This window comes from Callorhinchus milii, unplaced genomic scaffold, assembly GCF_018977255.1.
Source record: "Callorhinchus milii isolate IMCB2004 unplaced genomic scaffold, IMCB_Cmil_1.0 Scaffold23, whole genome shotgun sequence".
Lineage (NCBI taxonomy): Eukaryota > Metazoa > Chordata > Chondrichthyes > Chimaeriformes > Callorhinchidae > Callorhinchus > Callorhinchus milii.
In genome coordinates this window covers 1,898,291-1,914,897 of record NW_024704764.1, presented here as the reverse complement: position 1 = coordinate 1,914,897, position 16,607 = coordinate 1,898,291, and positions in this window count along the sequence as shown.

Sequence of the window (16,607 nt, the reverse complement as noted above, 5' to 3'; positions counted from 1 at the left end):
TTTTTTTTAATGTTTATAAAGAACTTGGAATTTGCGTAAGAAACAATAATTTCTAACTTGGCAGCTACCACGTCAGCGGGTATGGCAAAACTGTTGAGTGCGATTGACACAAACGCAGCAATAGGATATAAAACTCTGAGCAACGTGGCATAAGTAAGGTGGCAGATAACATTTAATATTGAGAAATGTGAAGAATAGCATTTCGGAGAAACAAAGGATCGCTACTCCACATTATAAGCTTCTTTCTGTTGCTGAAGAATAGAGAGAAAGGGGTAAAGAACGAGGCCATGAAAAGGCAAGAGGAGTCTGGATTTGTGAAACGAATGTGAAAGAAAGACATTTATTTAAGACGTTAGTTAAGAGGGGATCTGATAGATGTTTTTCAAATACTGAATGTTTTTGACAGGACAGATGGTGAAGGATTAGGCTGAGTGCTTGGTACATGAGTAACATAAGCAGGAGATCAGGAGCGTCACTGGAAGGGTTTAAGGGAAGGCGAGATTTGTTTTTGTACAAAGGGTTATTAGACCACAAAATGCTTTGTAACAGGAGCTATTAACTCTGAACGATAACTGTTAAAAGAGAATTGGATAAGTATTTGGAGAGGCACGGCACAAGCAATTAAGCAGGGAATTAGGATTGGAGTAATTAGCTCTAGTGGAGAATTAACTCCAGTAACGATCCGTGGTGGCTCCATGGGCCAAATCTACACATAGAGTGATGCCGAGACCTGTGAAAGCTTCTTTCATTCTACACTCATTTTTCTTTGGAACTATCAACTCTCAATTATTTTAAACTGCAAACGATTTCTGTCTGGGTTATAAATTGTATCAGGCATCTATAATTTAAACAGCCCGGGAGCGCTCGCCGGGAGGTTTCCAGTGAAGTACGGCAAGTAAAAAAAAATACGAGAATAGTGGAATATAATTTTGTTGCAAGTACTGAAATAACATATCAATGATTCAAAAGATCTGCAATCATCTCAGTATGATATGCTCCTAAACACCTGTAGGAAAGAATGCAATTCAAATCTAGATTTTGTTTGCTGAGCTGCTTTTGATATTTCTGTTACTTGAGTTCACAACTTTTTTCCTGGATACAGGAATCACTAATTGAGAATAAATGGCAGCACAAATATCAGCAATTTCAGTCTTACTTTGGAATAGAGTGACGAGGTTCAACCCTCGTTTATTCACAATGGATAATGCAACACTGACGATAATGGCCATTCTCATGGAGGATCAGGAAAGTTAAATTGAATTATTTTGCCTTTAAATGCACACATTCACGACGATATATATGTATAGATATTAAAAAAAACTGACGTTCTGTTCTTTCAACACAGGTGTATAAAATGCAGAATAAATGCAGAACGAATTTCGGCAGATCAAGTGTAATGTGGAGAAATGCGAAGTGATGTATTTTAGGAGGAAGAATGAGGAGAGACAATATCAGCTGATGGTACAATCTTAAAGGGGGTGAAGGAACAGAGAGAAAAGCATCCGGGATACTAGGGTTTATAAAGAGCGGCATAGAATACACAAGTCAGGAAGTTATGATATCCTTTATAAAACACTGGTTAGGCCTCAGCGAGAGACTGTGTTCAGTACCAGGTACTGGGAATGAGGGACTTCTGTTATGAGGAGAGGTAGAGAAGCGAGGGTTATTCTCCTTGGAGCAGAGAAGGTTAAGAGGAGACGTAACAGAAGTTTTCAAAATGATGAGGGGATTCGATAGGGTGAACGAGGAGAAACTATTCCCACTGGCGGGTGGATCAGTAACCCGAGGACACCAATTTAAAATAGTTGTTAAAAGAAACAGAGGGGAGGTGAGGAGAAATTTTTTCACACAGCGAGTTCTGGAATGCGTTGCCTGAAATGCTGGTGGAAGCCGATTCGATAACAGCTTTTAAGAGAGAAGTAGATAATTATTTGTGGAGGACAAGTTTGCCTCTATGTGGAGAGAGCGGGGGAGTGGGATTCAATTGGATAGCTCTTTTCAAAGAGCCGGCGCAGACACGATCGGCCGAATGGCCTCCTTCTGTGCCTTACAATTCTATACATGGAATTCTGTACATATGATTCTATGAAGCAACTAAGAGAATTACAAACACACACGTAATCCTGAGAATACATACAAGCCCCAAATAAGGCAGGCTCCAATTCATCTCTAAACCAGCCGTTACTGTACATAAACATATTTTATTTGCACAACTGAATGAATATTAATCAACTGTCTCAATGCATTTCTGCTGGGTATCAGAATTATTAAAGAACATCAAAAATGGTGCCTTTATCCATGATCTGATTATGGCCATTTCCTGTCATGATTTGTAAAATCAGCAGTAGTCAACTGGTAATGGGTGAGCAAAAGAATGATTAACAGCCAACTGATAATCAGAGGTTAGGCATTTCCATAGAGCAAGGGAGGGGACACAGTGGGCAAGTCAGTCTAGAAACTCCCAGGTAATTCCCCACAGGCCAAACAAGAGCTGCGTTGGCAAATCGGCGGTATAACCTCTTATCGGGGAAAGGTATGCGTGTGGGTCGCAGGCGGGACAGCAATCAGAATAACATGAAGTGCTTTTAAAAATGAAAATGTGAGTTCCAAGTTAGGTCTTAAAGGGAAAAAAAAGTCATGTTATTGTCTCTCGTTGAAGAGAGCAAAGCATGGATAACTTCACTGCTGCATTTCACATTTGTGTCCGACCGAGTCACTGTAACTGCTGCGTTCCTCCCAAGTCCCCATCAGAGGGCTCCGTTGCTCTACTGCGAGCACCAAACCTTACACACCGACAGACAGACAGACAGACAGCCTTGTAGAACTGCAAGTCACCATCAATCAGTCAGAGCAAAAGCTACGCTGCAAAAAATCATTTGGCATGTTTTTTTTTTAAAACGTCACTGATGCGACAGCAGATGTTTATCTTATTTTTGAAGAGATTATTACCCCCGGAAAGTTCCTACTTAGTGCTAAGTAAACAGAGGCGTGTGGAGTAAAGAAACTTATGGTTTCGCCCCACCCGGGGGAAACATGCTAATGCAAGGATTATTATTATAATGCATATAATACTGTACGCAACAACGAAGGCTGAAAGATTTAATGGAGGTTCTTCCCCAAATTGTTACTGCTATTCACAGACGTGGCCTGAAAATGCCCTCAAAGACCACAAATCATTCTTCAGTCAACAGTTCAATCCAGAGATCAGTAAATGCAGGTGTACGGAAAGAGTTTCCTTTTTGCCTTCCCCCCCCCCCCCTCCGCCACCTCCACCACCTCCACCCCAGACGCTCACTAACCATTTGCCAATTTCCCACAGCGAGAGTCAGACCACTGAGATCAAAGGAGTTTGCGGTGGATCACACCTTCAAACCCGTGAGATCACGCATCAGTAATCCCAAGAGTTTTTCCACCTCAAGAAACATTGAAACTTTGCTTCCCTAAAAAGGAACCTAAATAAATCCTATGAGTCATGTAGCTTAGTGGTTAGGCCACTCGCCTCACAATCGAGAGGACCTGGGTTCGATTCCCAGGCGGGGTGAAACGTTGGGCAAGTTTACTTACTCCACAGGCCTCCAGTTACCTAGTTACGTAGTTATGTTGTCAGTCAATTGGCAGAACGCTTTTCCGGGGTAATAATCCCTTAAAAAAAATGCTTGTGGGGTACTGCTGTGTGCAATTGGCTGCCGCGCGTTTCACCCACAAAATATAGTCAATTCGCTTTACAGTATATTCTGTGAAGCAGTTTGAGACGTCTCGAAGATGTGATAAGGCCCTGTAGCAAATGCAAGGATTATTATGATGATGATGATGATGATGATGATGAAGCAATTAGAAATTCTAACCAGAAGCTGATATTCTTCACTTGTACAAAGCATCAGCATCAGAAATATGACCAGACGTCACCTGGTGGAATATGCACTTTTCAAAATAATTAATATAATTTTCTCCAATATAAATAAAATATAATTTGAAACGAAATTCCAACCCCTGTAGTTTAACTTCATATCACCGGCAATTAACTATGCTCTTGTAATGTGGGACCCTGTGAAAGGAATCTGCCTCGAGCTACGCTTTACCCAATGTTTCCAATATTAACTGAAGCACCTAAATTGCCATCGTTCACTGCCATGCGACGTCCTAAAGGTATTCATTCAGCAAATGGACAAATACCTGAACTAAACTTGTTTCGGCAAGTGAGAAAACAAAATCCACTTTGGAGCAATTTGGAAGAACAGGTTTTCAATGCAATTTTTTTTAAAAAAAAGAGAACCCAAATGTGCATTCCGCTGAAACCCTAACTCCGAAATATTTAACATCTTTAAACTCAGCAGGAATTAAGGTCAGTGTTGTCAGATTGTTTCTGACATGTACTTTATGAAACGCTTGGCCCGCTGCGCCACACGCTGAGGAACTGTCAAGTTTGCTTTAAATGAAAGTGTTCTGTGCCTTTCTGGTATGTCATTCGCTAAAAACAAATATCACACACCGCAGGTGGGTGAAAGAACAACACGCAGACCTTTGCCCAGATATTGTACTGAAAAACGCCTCCCGTTTACTTTTTGTGCTCTCGCTATTCAGTACCTCGTTCACGGTACAGTGTCGGCAAGCATTCTTTTTGTAAAATAGTGCCTTTCAGTTCCTCATTCGGAAATTTCTCTATTACTTCTTTCTGTAGCACTCTTACTTTTTAAGTACTAAAGCGCTCAGTGCTGGAGAGTTTAGTGACGCTTATACGCAGGAGGTTCGCTTCGACTGGTGGGGTGGGGCGCTGCCTGCACGAATAATTGCAAGTTGTTGTTGTTGTTGTTGCGTTGATAGTTGGTGTCCAATGAATCACAAAGTCAACCTGGTTAAAGAAGCAACTTTTGATCAGTTACTTCTTACAGACGAAAGGCCGTCAGAAACAATCCGACAGTGGAGTGGAACAGCTAAAATCTTTGTTGTAGCTTTTGACACCGAGACAATATAATTGAGCTACAGGATCTGCTTCAATACGCTGACTGGAGCGCTGTTAAGGTTTATCAGACTTTCACAGCTCTATAGTGAAGCTTTTATCAACATATCTCCCGGCCTTTAGGTAAATATAAAGCTTCAGGTTGATTGCACATTCATTGAAATAAGCTTAAGATGGTAAACGTACGAGCAAGTGGGGAATAACCTTCCCCGCACAGGCTTACATTTTTGCAAACGTCTTAACGAATGCAGTCAGCAAGGAGATTAGTACAACTCATGAAAGAAATTGTCATGTTTTCCAAGGCAACGGATTGAATCAGAAACCATTCAGAATGTTAAAAAAAAACGGTCCAGTTACCAGGCAAACTAGCAAGGACCTCAACAACAATAACTTGCATATATATAGCGCCCTTCCCACGGGGTAGCAACCCGGAGCACTTCATGTCATAGCTGGTTTTGCGGTGCAAAGGTTTAGCCTAACACACCAAGCAAAATAAACTTCCAATATGGGGGAAAAGAGCAAACAAGAAAACAGGATGGTCGGAAAAGAAAGCAGGAAGCTGGGAAAATGTTAACCGACAGAGGAGAGCGCAGGGCAACATATTTTTACTCTAGGATCATAAATAGATAGCAACAGTTCGGTTGAGCTGGTGGTTCTACAACAAAATAACTATGGTATCTCTGCGGTATTCCCTCCAACTCATTGCTCTCGCGCAGCACAATGATAATAATCCTTGCATTTGACATGGAACCTTATCACATCGTTGAGACATCTCAAAAGTGCTACACAGAATACACTGCAAAGCGAATTGATTGTGTATTTTGTGGGCGAAACGCGACAGCCAATTGGCACGACAGCGGTGCCCCACAAACAGTCGTGGATTGAATGACAAAATGTATATTTTTTGAAGGGATTATTACCCCAGAAAAACAATCCGACAATCGTCTCACAACTGTGATCCTACTTACTGCTGGATAAACAGAGGCGTGTAGAATAAGGAAATTTGCCTAAACTTTAACCCCCCACCGCCCGGGAAATTGATAAACCATGAACTTCCATCAATTTACGTTCCTCTTACTGTTACCCATAATAAAGGAAAACATTCCTAATCTATCACATGACTTTTTATTTGCAAATGTGGCTTATTACTGAAAATTTAACGATCAATCCTTGCATTTGAAGGACACTCCCTTCGAGCTCACAATCAACACGCAGCGGCTCCTTAAGCTGCTTGTGTGTTGGAGGCTGCGGAGAGGAAAGCTTCCAGCTCTATTGATGATGATGACTCTTTCCACTGTCATTCACTCTCCCTATCCACCTGGTTAGATCCACCTGTCCTATCAACTGTATTTGTGTTGAGCTTCACTGTGCAAGCTGACCTACGTGACAGCATTGCACCTTCGTGGCATAACCTGGGTTCAAAAACACGCAGCACCACCAGCGGAAAGGAAGCAGTTTATGTCCATCAAGTGCAGTTTACATTAAACATTTCTCCTCCATTGTCCCGGGCAAGAATCATCCAGATAAACTGGTCTTTTACTTCCTGGCTGTTACAGAACTTTGCTGGACACAAATCAGCCGCCGCATTTGCCTTAAAATAGTCACCGTATATCCAATAGTAGTTACCACTGAAGTATTTCGAGATTAAATTAATTCCCTTCCTGGTAATCTGCAGGGAAGTACGATGGAGCAAAATGGAGACACGCACACAGGCAGACAGAGGCAGGAAACCATCAAACAAACACAGGCAAGTGTTACTCATTAGGAGTAATGATCGGTATTTTTAGTTTAAAACCATCTGCTTTAACATCACGAACAGATTTCACAAGAGTTGGTACTGAAATGTGCTATATATACACACACACACACACATATATATACACACACACAGTATATATACTGTGTATGTATAAGTGTGGCATAGATTGATCTGTGTATGTACACTGTGCAATCTATGCCACACAAATACTTACACTCTCCAAAATATTCAGCAATTCTGAGAAATCTGGGAAAAGATGAGCTACCTACAGGAAAAGATAATCGCTGACAGAAAATAATGAATTTATAAAGACTGCATTCTAACCACATATCAGACCTTTTCCAGTTGTGCCATGACAACAACATACATTTGTAAAGCATCCTTCACATCTGGAATACTTCCCAAGGTGTTGGGACAGTCAAGAGACTTGGACCGGAGCAGTGGGTGGGCAGGGAGGAGAAGGTTAGGAGGTGGCCGACAAGGAGGGTCTTGAGACCTGCTTTGAAGGAGGCGAGGGAGAGAGCAAGGAAAAGGGAATGTGGGTTGGCGTTCCGAAGGGCGCAATACTGAGAACAAACCAAAGCATGGCAAACCTTTCGTGGCGTGTGCATGAACTCTCATCTATTTAGAAAAGAAAACAAAACACGGCAAAGGAAAAACCCATTCAACCTTTGAAATCAATCCTTTCAACCACGTATAATGTGCCCCATTACCGAGCATCGCAAAAGTCACCAAGTATGTCTAGAAAATCTAGTTTTCCCACATTTCTAATGCTTATTCTGGTTATCTGCTGTCCACAGGTGACACACCCTTTCTGCCACCACCCTTGGCACGGGCAACAGTCAAATCCCATAACAAAAGCCAGAGAAACAGGGAAAGCCTGAGATTTCTCTGAGCATACTTACACTGGCCTTGTGACTCATTCCCCTTACTCTGAAAATCAGAATCACACAAACAAAATTAACAAACTGCATACTTTTGTCGTGAATTCTCGCTTTCGTACTTTTTTTTATTGAAAGTTTCTGGGCTGACAGTCGGGAAAGTATTTAGTAATCCACAATACATTACATGTGCACAATCATAGCCATTTTCCTGCCATTCCTCAAGGCAGCCGGAAACCCTATGAAATTCGTGCCTAGCAACCAACAACACTGTCATAACTTGTCTCGAGAAGGAAGAGTGAAAATTACTGTATTGCCTTCACTAAAAAGAGGATTCGCTAAAGGTGGCAACACATCAGTACTAATCCTATAATTAACAGAATGATATGTGCCAAAGCACACAGCAGCCTTTTCCTGTAGATAACTCATCTTTTCCGAGATTTCTCAGCATTCGGGATATTTTGTATGTGTGTATGTATATGTGTGGTATAGATTGATCTGTATTTTGGCTCATCGTTCAAGCACCAGAATTGGGTACAAAGCAGGACTTTTCCATCATTCCTTTCGAAGTGACTGCTTCACTAAGAATGTATACTCCCGAAAAGGATTTTTTAAAATTCTATGTGTGTATTTGGGAGAGGAGCAAAGAATTCAAAATGTTTTGATCAATACACATCGATTGATGGTTAACTAATAGCTAATTTGAATGTTTTCAATGTACTAGAAATAGACAGAAGCATCTTACCATGTTCTCATTATGCTCCTTAATATACAGGATGATCTGCAGAAGGATTTCGAAACTATAATTCAATCAAAGGGTTCTGAGGAATTCATAAACCAAATCTGAGTGGTTCAAACAGTCTCAGCATGTCAGCAGAATTTTAGGATTAAATTAGAGCTTTAAAGTTCCTCCATGGCTTGCTATTTTTCTGCAATAAATAAAAACACAACCAATGGTTTTGGGTATGTCACAGGGTTAGCTCTGCTTTGCAGCTGATAACGTACACTTAGATGGTTTGCTACCAAAAATAGTGCTTCCCCTTCCACCAATGAGTAGTGTAGGAATTTCACACGTTGTCAGCATTTTAGCTCTAAGAGGTTCATTGCCTTGAAAATGCAGAACCAGTAACTTCTTCTTACACAGAGACTGGCGGGAGCGTGGAATCCTCTGCCAGTTAGTTGTGGCGGTGGCAACCACGTGCACTTCGGTCACTGCTCGGACTGCAGGTTTGGCATGGCATTTTCTGTCAAAATGACAAAGCAATCAGGCTAAATTTAGCGAATGTTTCAGGGTTGAGGAAATGTTGGGAGACGTCATCGGTATAGAAATTCGGCCATAACTCTTCATTCCTCCCAACATTTCCAATGTCTCAACCGGGACCCGGAAAAAAAACCTTACGTGCGAGCACAGCGAGCGGCTGGGCGAGTGCACGTATCTGCGAGAAGGGTTCGAATTTCCCCCATTGACCTTGAGAGGCCAGTGCGTGCGCAAGCGCAGCACAGCCCAGCCGCTTCCTTGCTCATGCTTAATGAGGAAAACGTACGGACGGTACAGAGGGCTTTGTCACAGATGTTAACAATGATAATAATAATAATCCTTGCATTTGATATCGCGCTTTTCACATCTTCTTGACGTCTCAGATCACAGTCTTGGTCATTACCTACTGTCCATTTCCCACCTCTATGGCCCTTGGCCCCCGCCCCTTCCAGGTCTATCCCCCAACTCGGTTGCAAACCCTCAGCTGCTCTGGGACCTCCTTCCGATGTGAAAGGTGCTATATTGTAGTTGTTTTTGTTGCTGCATTTTCACAATGAAAAGGATTGGACACATGGTTAAGAGCGAATAAAGCTGAGTGATATGGAGAAAAACCCTGGATATGTAGGGAAAATGACAGAATATGGGATGAGTATCTTAGAAAAGCACTTGTGTGGAGTATTAAACACCAACCAGAATGGATGGGCCAAAATGACCCATTTCTGAGAAGTACCTACGGTATGAATCTTTAAAAACCATGATTGCAGGTGAGAAGGATAGATACAGGTGATCAAATCATCTCCACGACCCTTCGTCAGGACTGGGGGGCATGTTGGGAGGGAGAGGCTTTTAAGGGCTAACAGAGATGGGGGAGGCCGGGCAAGGAAGATAAAGGGGAAGATGGGGTAGGGGACGATGGTTTAAAGAGGTGTTAATACTGCAGAAGAAAAGGGGGATGAAAAACAACTTGCTGCCCTGCTGAGTGTTCCCAGTCACTTAGTTTTTTGTTTTCAGATTTACAGCATCTGCAGTATTTTGTGCTTTGTTTTTCGACCAAAAGCCATACTGTATTATCAGAGGTGCAGTCATTATTTATATGCAATGCTTGATGCAAATTAACCATACATTTCAAATGAATCCTCATATTTCCTTCCTGAAATTTAATATCTGATGGTGTAATATCTTCCGAAGGGTAATCAGAGGTAGGGGTTTGGAATCTGTAGTCCGCTGCCGTGTCACTTTAGAATTATAATCTTTGCATTTGACACAGCGACTTGGCCCAACACTAGTCTCTGGGTCAAACCCCACTTCAGGGTCCGAGCTCGCAGTCCAGGCTGATATTGCAGTGTAATACTGGGCGATTGCTGCAATGCCGATGTGCTTCCTTTAGATGACATTAAACTGAGGCCAAATCTATCTGTTTTTCAGGTAGACGTTACAGATCCTGTGAGCCTATTTGCAAAGAGAAGGGAGTTTCTCCTGATATCCTAGCCAATAATCCTCACGTCATAACCGTTTGTGGAACCCTCCGAGCGCCTGCTTGCCTACAAAAAGTCATTTCGTTTGACCGTTATTACATGAGGCGCTTTAAGACATTACATATTTCCCGACGGAACACCATCGAAACGACCTTCTTTCTGGTTGGAGTACAGCACAGCGATAGCAGCTAAAACTTAAAAACAAAGTTGAGAAGAGGGTGTTGTAAACGAATATCTGTGTCATTTCAGGCTCACACATTTTTACGTATTTTGTAAAGGTTGAAAATAATCGTCTGACAAATAATTGTCAGAAAGACTCGTCATATTATCAAACTCAAAACACCACTGGATTTGGGATCGCATTACACCCCCAAATAGTTCTAAATTTAAATAAACTACTCTCACCGGTCGGCTTTCTGTAACGCTATGCAAATCTTCACTTTAGTAATCCAACACTGTATTTGCATCAAGTTTGGGTTAACGCAATGTTTTGTTCAGTGCTCCTTTCACAAGTAACTGCATGTGCCCATCAGATGGCTCTCATCTCTCAGGCTAAACTGAAGCGAAAGCAACAACTTCACAAACTTACTGGGTCACGGTAACTTGGCACCGTTCTTCAACCCTTCGAATAGACGCTGTGTGTAATCTGCTGACCAGCTGTGCCTCATTCCCAGGCCATTCATCGTAATCAATCATGAAATGCTCAGCTCGACTCATATGCCTTTGTTTCCCCCATTGATTTTACACATCTGCCACTCCTTCAGCTGAGTATTTGTCCCAGAATATTTTCTTGAGCGATGAATCCCATTGGAATTTATGGAATCTCAAAATCGGTGACAATGAGACAATTCAGATTTGAACATCTTTGATGGCAGATCTCAGAAGTCAAATTCATTCTGAACTAATAACAATAATCCTTGGATTTGATATAACGCCTTATTATATTATTATATATTATATATTATAGCGCCTAATAATAATCCCTCCAAAAAACAAAAACAATAATAAATTGGTCATTTTCAATCTACGACTGTTTGTGGGACATTGCTGTGCGCAATTGGCTGCCGCGTTCGCCCACAAATATACAGTCAATTCACTTTACAGTGTGTTCTGTGAAGCGCTTTGGGACGTCCTCCCGACGTGAAAAGCGCTATATCAAATGCAAGGATTATTATTATTATTATTATTATTATTATTATTATATTTTCAAAATGCCTCAAAGCGCTTCACAGAATTTACTGTAAAGTGAACTGACTGCATATTTTGTTGGCGAAACGCGGCAGCCAATTGTTCATAGCAGTGTCCCACAAACATTCGTGGATTGAGTGACCACATTTTTTTTATTTAATGGGATTATTATCCCAGGAGCAGCGATCTGTTATTCGACTAACAACCAGATTCCTACTTACTGCTAGGTAAACAGAGGCGTGTGGAGTAACAAAACTTGCCCAAAGTTTCGCCCCGCCCAGGAATCAAACCCAGGTCCTTTCACTTGCGAGGGCTCCAGGACTGCACAGCATCATGCTTTTGATTTGAAAGTTGATTTCTACTCTTTTCCTGTCACACACATTCTCCTCTAACCTATCCCTAATGTCATCTTAGTCAGCCAAACAGCTGAAAAGGTGAGATTCATTCAATGAATCTCAAGCGTGACTACACGCTCTGAAAAATGAGCACATTGTTACAGGTACAGGTAAGACATAACATGCAAAGATTTGAAAGCATACAAGGGTTTGCTTCCAATCTACAAATGTTATCTAGATATGAATTACATAAGAACAATAGGCAAAATGAACATTAGTTCATTAGATTGCACTAAGGTTCTACATAGGTGGAGATTCTCGACCACACCTCTTGCCATCCACGTACAAGCAGAAACCTGTATTCAGATGCGCAATTCCAAATAATTCCGCAATTACTTTCTATGCATGAAGGAACAGAATTAAGCTTTGCTTAAACCATTACATTTTGGTTCTAATGAGAAGCATTTTACACCAAACTGCTCCACCGCCACAGGTCATTAGCTATAATGGGAATCTGCTTAAGAAAACCCTTCGAAGAGTCTCTGCTTGAGCAAGTTTTGATTAACAGTGGCTGCGATAAGTGTTCAGTGAGCTCACATCTTTGACAGCTGGCAGTCAATTGGGTAAACCTATAAGCGCAGAAAAAAAATTATTGGTTTGCCTTATATTCTTCAGTAATAGTCATGTCACACTGAACGTTAGGCAGGTCACAAATTCTCACTGAAAGTTGCTTGTATTAATTTGTATTAGCTGGCACACAATGGCTTAGCATTTGCAAAGAGTAGAACGCTGCATTCATTAGGTAAGCAGACGTACCTTCCCATACCTCTTCTTCCCTTTCTCCCCTCGTGCAAGTAGTTTGGTGAAGAACCTTTTTTTAAATGTCATTTTGACAAAACTGAGTGTAGAAGCCCTCTAAAATGCAACACTAGTTAGGCTTATTGTTCAAAAAATTGGGAAAGAGAGAGAGAGAGAGAGAGAGAGACAGAGACATTAGCATAACACTGAGCACTAAGGCTCCATGACATTTTTACCTATAGCTTCAGGTGAAAATGCTAAATCTCTAAAACCGAGCTGTGCCAGACAGCGACACTCACAGGGGAGGAGTTCCCGGTTAGCACTTTGTGGTGGATAAGTACAAGGGATATTGGTATCATTCTGGAAACCTCCTCACCATACTCCTCATAACACTTCAGTATATCCTGTCCTTTGAAGCACTTTGACAGCTCAATGCTGCGGTAAGGTGTTTCACCCACAAAATACACAGTCAATCCACTTTACAGAATATCACGCGAAGTGCTTTGAGATGTCTCGACAAGATTCGTAAGGCGCTATATCAAATGCAAAGATTATTATATATTACATAACAATTACAAGGATTATTAGAATTTAAAGGTCAACGACAGGTGTACAACAGATGCAAGATAATGTACGAGAAGAAGATGAAAAGTGAATAGAAAATAAATCTGTTTGAAAATTAGACAGAAGGGGAGTTATCAAGAGACACTGGAATGTGAGAAAGTTAGAGCTCATTATACAGGGCTTGATATCTGACAGGTGTTTGTCAGTCATGGCTTAAAACTTCAAATAACCCCATATTAAAGAGACTGAGTCGGGCTTTAGGTAACACAGTCCACAACATGATCACAACTGCAAATGTGAGAAGCATAATAGAATCTCAGGGTCCTCAGTAACGTGACGATAGACAGGCATTTCAGAAACATCCTTGGATTAGAAGTTGAAGGTTGCACTTGGAACTGGTCGCTGATGACCATGTGCTGAACTTGAAGAACCTTCAAACGTGATACTAAATAGGACTGAGAAAGTAAACCTCGATGAATACTTTCAGAATCAACAAGATAAGACGGCCAAGATTCAATCTGGTGAAAGGCAATTTTGTGATAGATACTGGAAATGATTTCTTTATACAGAAAGTAATCAAACACTTGAACAGATCACAGTGACAAACTACCGCATGTGCACTTACATTAAATTACATATGCAAAGTGTAGATGTAGATTTATATAGCGCCCTTCACGTGACGTAGTGTCTCGGAGCGCTGAATATCCTTTACAAGATGAAGTGACCAGAACAGTAAATGACCAACGCTCTGTACAGTTCTACTAATATTTGCTTTGATATTCTATACTTGTCACGGAATGGTGAAGACTCGTGTGGAGTATAAACACCGGCACAGATTGGGCGGGTCGAGTGGCTTGTTTCCATGCTGTAGTCTCTGTAAATCCTTGTCTAGCTCTATTCAATTCCCGGCAGGGCAAAACCTTGGGCAAGTTTCCTTACTCCACTCACCTGATAAATAATCCCTCAAGAAAAGAATAACAATAATAAATTGGTCACTTCAACCCACGACTGTTTGTGGGACACTGCTGTGCGCAATCGGCAAATGCAAGGATTATTATTATTATTATTATGATTGAATAAATCAAATTTCCTACGAGTTATACAGTTTGCCTGCAATTCGGACTTCGTGTAAGTCATATTAAATGTTACGGTCCCAACTGATACGACAAAGGTGAGTTTTACTGTATAATGTATTCAGATTACATGCAACAATTTCAGTTTTAAAAATATATTTTTAAAAATTCAGCTGTACCACAACACTTGAACAATGAGCGTCAGTGCTCACCAGTTCTACATGTAATACCAATGATGTCAATAAATTTGCCTAACAAATAGTCATAAAAAAGTTTTGTGCAGCTTTTTGAGATGTGTCAGTGTAGCTACTACATCAAATGCAAATACTATTAAATGGTCACAAAAGGTTGACAGTTACTAGCCGAGAAGGAACTAATTCTTGTCAAAAACATTTTCTGTAAATGACAAAACACACAAGGCAGTCACCAGGACTGAATAATATAGATTTCAAACATTTCTTTGAAAAAGGAGGCTTTACTCACAAGCTCTTGACAGACACTACCAGATTTACTATAAATATAGAAACTACATTTTGGAGCTGAACACAGCAGTTAATTTGTGCACCTCTCAATGTCCAAAAAGCAGTAGAAAGTAATTGACCAATTTTATGTGGGGGAATTGCTGGCAGGACATCAGGAAAATCTCTCTTAGAGCTCATACTCCAGAATGATATTTGACTACATGAGGCGATCGATGTTATAGGCACTATATCAAGTGCAAACCCCATTCCCTCATAAATGTATGTTGTTTGTAACAAAAAGCAACATATATTATAGGTAATTGTATTTATTTTAATGGGAGGAGATCCTTAGAAATGGTAATGTTAAGCCAAATGGCAGTATTTCAGTATTGGAGACAGTTGTACATTGGGATCAAATCTGATTGCTTCAATTTGAAGGATTGCACTGTAGTTTGCAGTAATTTCATTCAATGACAATCTATAATTTGATGCATTTTAAATATAGGATTCAGTCCTGTTCTTCAGACAAAGTGCGCAAACAGCTTGTGTTTACCAGTCAACACAAATGGTACTGAGGGAATGAATTCCAATTTCGTGAACTTTAATGGCAGAGTTGCACATTATAAAGAGCTGAAATCTTTCATCCGTGAAAACAATGCTCTAATTTACACCCGAGGCTTCTGGCCCAGCAACGGGAACATGCGTACAATGTGAATAATTCACACCATCCTCCATAGCTCATTCCAAGCAAAGCAAAACACACTTAACTCTTGCAGTATAGCATTTATTTTGCTGCCTGAAATACATAGACATCATGGCAATGGCAGGTCTTAAGGCCAGAGTCGTTTTGATGTCAATGATAATATACACAATTTTTAAACCCAAATATATATTTTTTAAAGTAGGTTTTGTTTTTTTCTGACTTAAAGTAGTAACACTGGAATGCACAAGGCTAGGAAAAAATTGTGGTTCATCTGCCAAATCCAAAAGTTTAAAACAAATAATCGAATCCCACACCACTCAATTGAATTTGCCAAATATTTATCTATTCCACCTTGAATTCGCTAACGTAATTTTCTTCAGTCGCCTCCCTCACTAATCTATACCAATACAACAGGTAACATTTGTTTTTTTCAGAAAAGATAAATAATAAGACACTCAGCCCATCAACCCCATTCACTTCCAAACTGTCCCATCACAGAATTCTCCACCACAATACCTTTTGGGGAGAACTTCGGACAATCAGATCCCCAGTCCCAACTGAAGTTTTTTTTTAAATTTTAATTCAGTGTCTTTCAGTTCTACTCTTAACCTCATTTATGTATCATTACGTATTACATACTATGTATAGTGGAGTCCTGTAGCATTGTGGTTAGCGCACTCGTCTCGCAATCGAGTGGACCCGGATTTAATTACTGGGGAGGGTGAAACCTTAAGCAAGTTTCCTTACTCCGCACACACACTTCCGTTCCCCTGGCAGTAAGTAGGAACCTGGTTGTTTGCTTCTGGGGGTAATAATAGCTCAAAAATAAATAGCTATTCACCAGATGTTAGAAAATTTCATATGTAGTCATTGCCTGAGATTTGGTTTAAAAAAAGTATATCATTTGGTCACTCAATCCACGGCTGTTTGTGGGACATGGCTACCGTTTCTCGCCCACAAATACAGTCAGTTCTGTTGAGATGTCTCAACCTCTCTGCCCCCACCCTTTGGGACTCCATCCCACATTCCCTTCATCTCGCTCCCTCTTTTGCCTCCTTCAAGGCAGGACTCAAGACCCTCCTTTTCGACCGCGCCTTCAGCCGCCCTCCTACCTCTCTGCCCTCCCTCACCCCAACCCTGCCCCCCCCCCCCCCC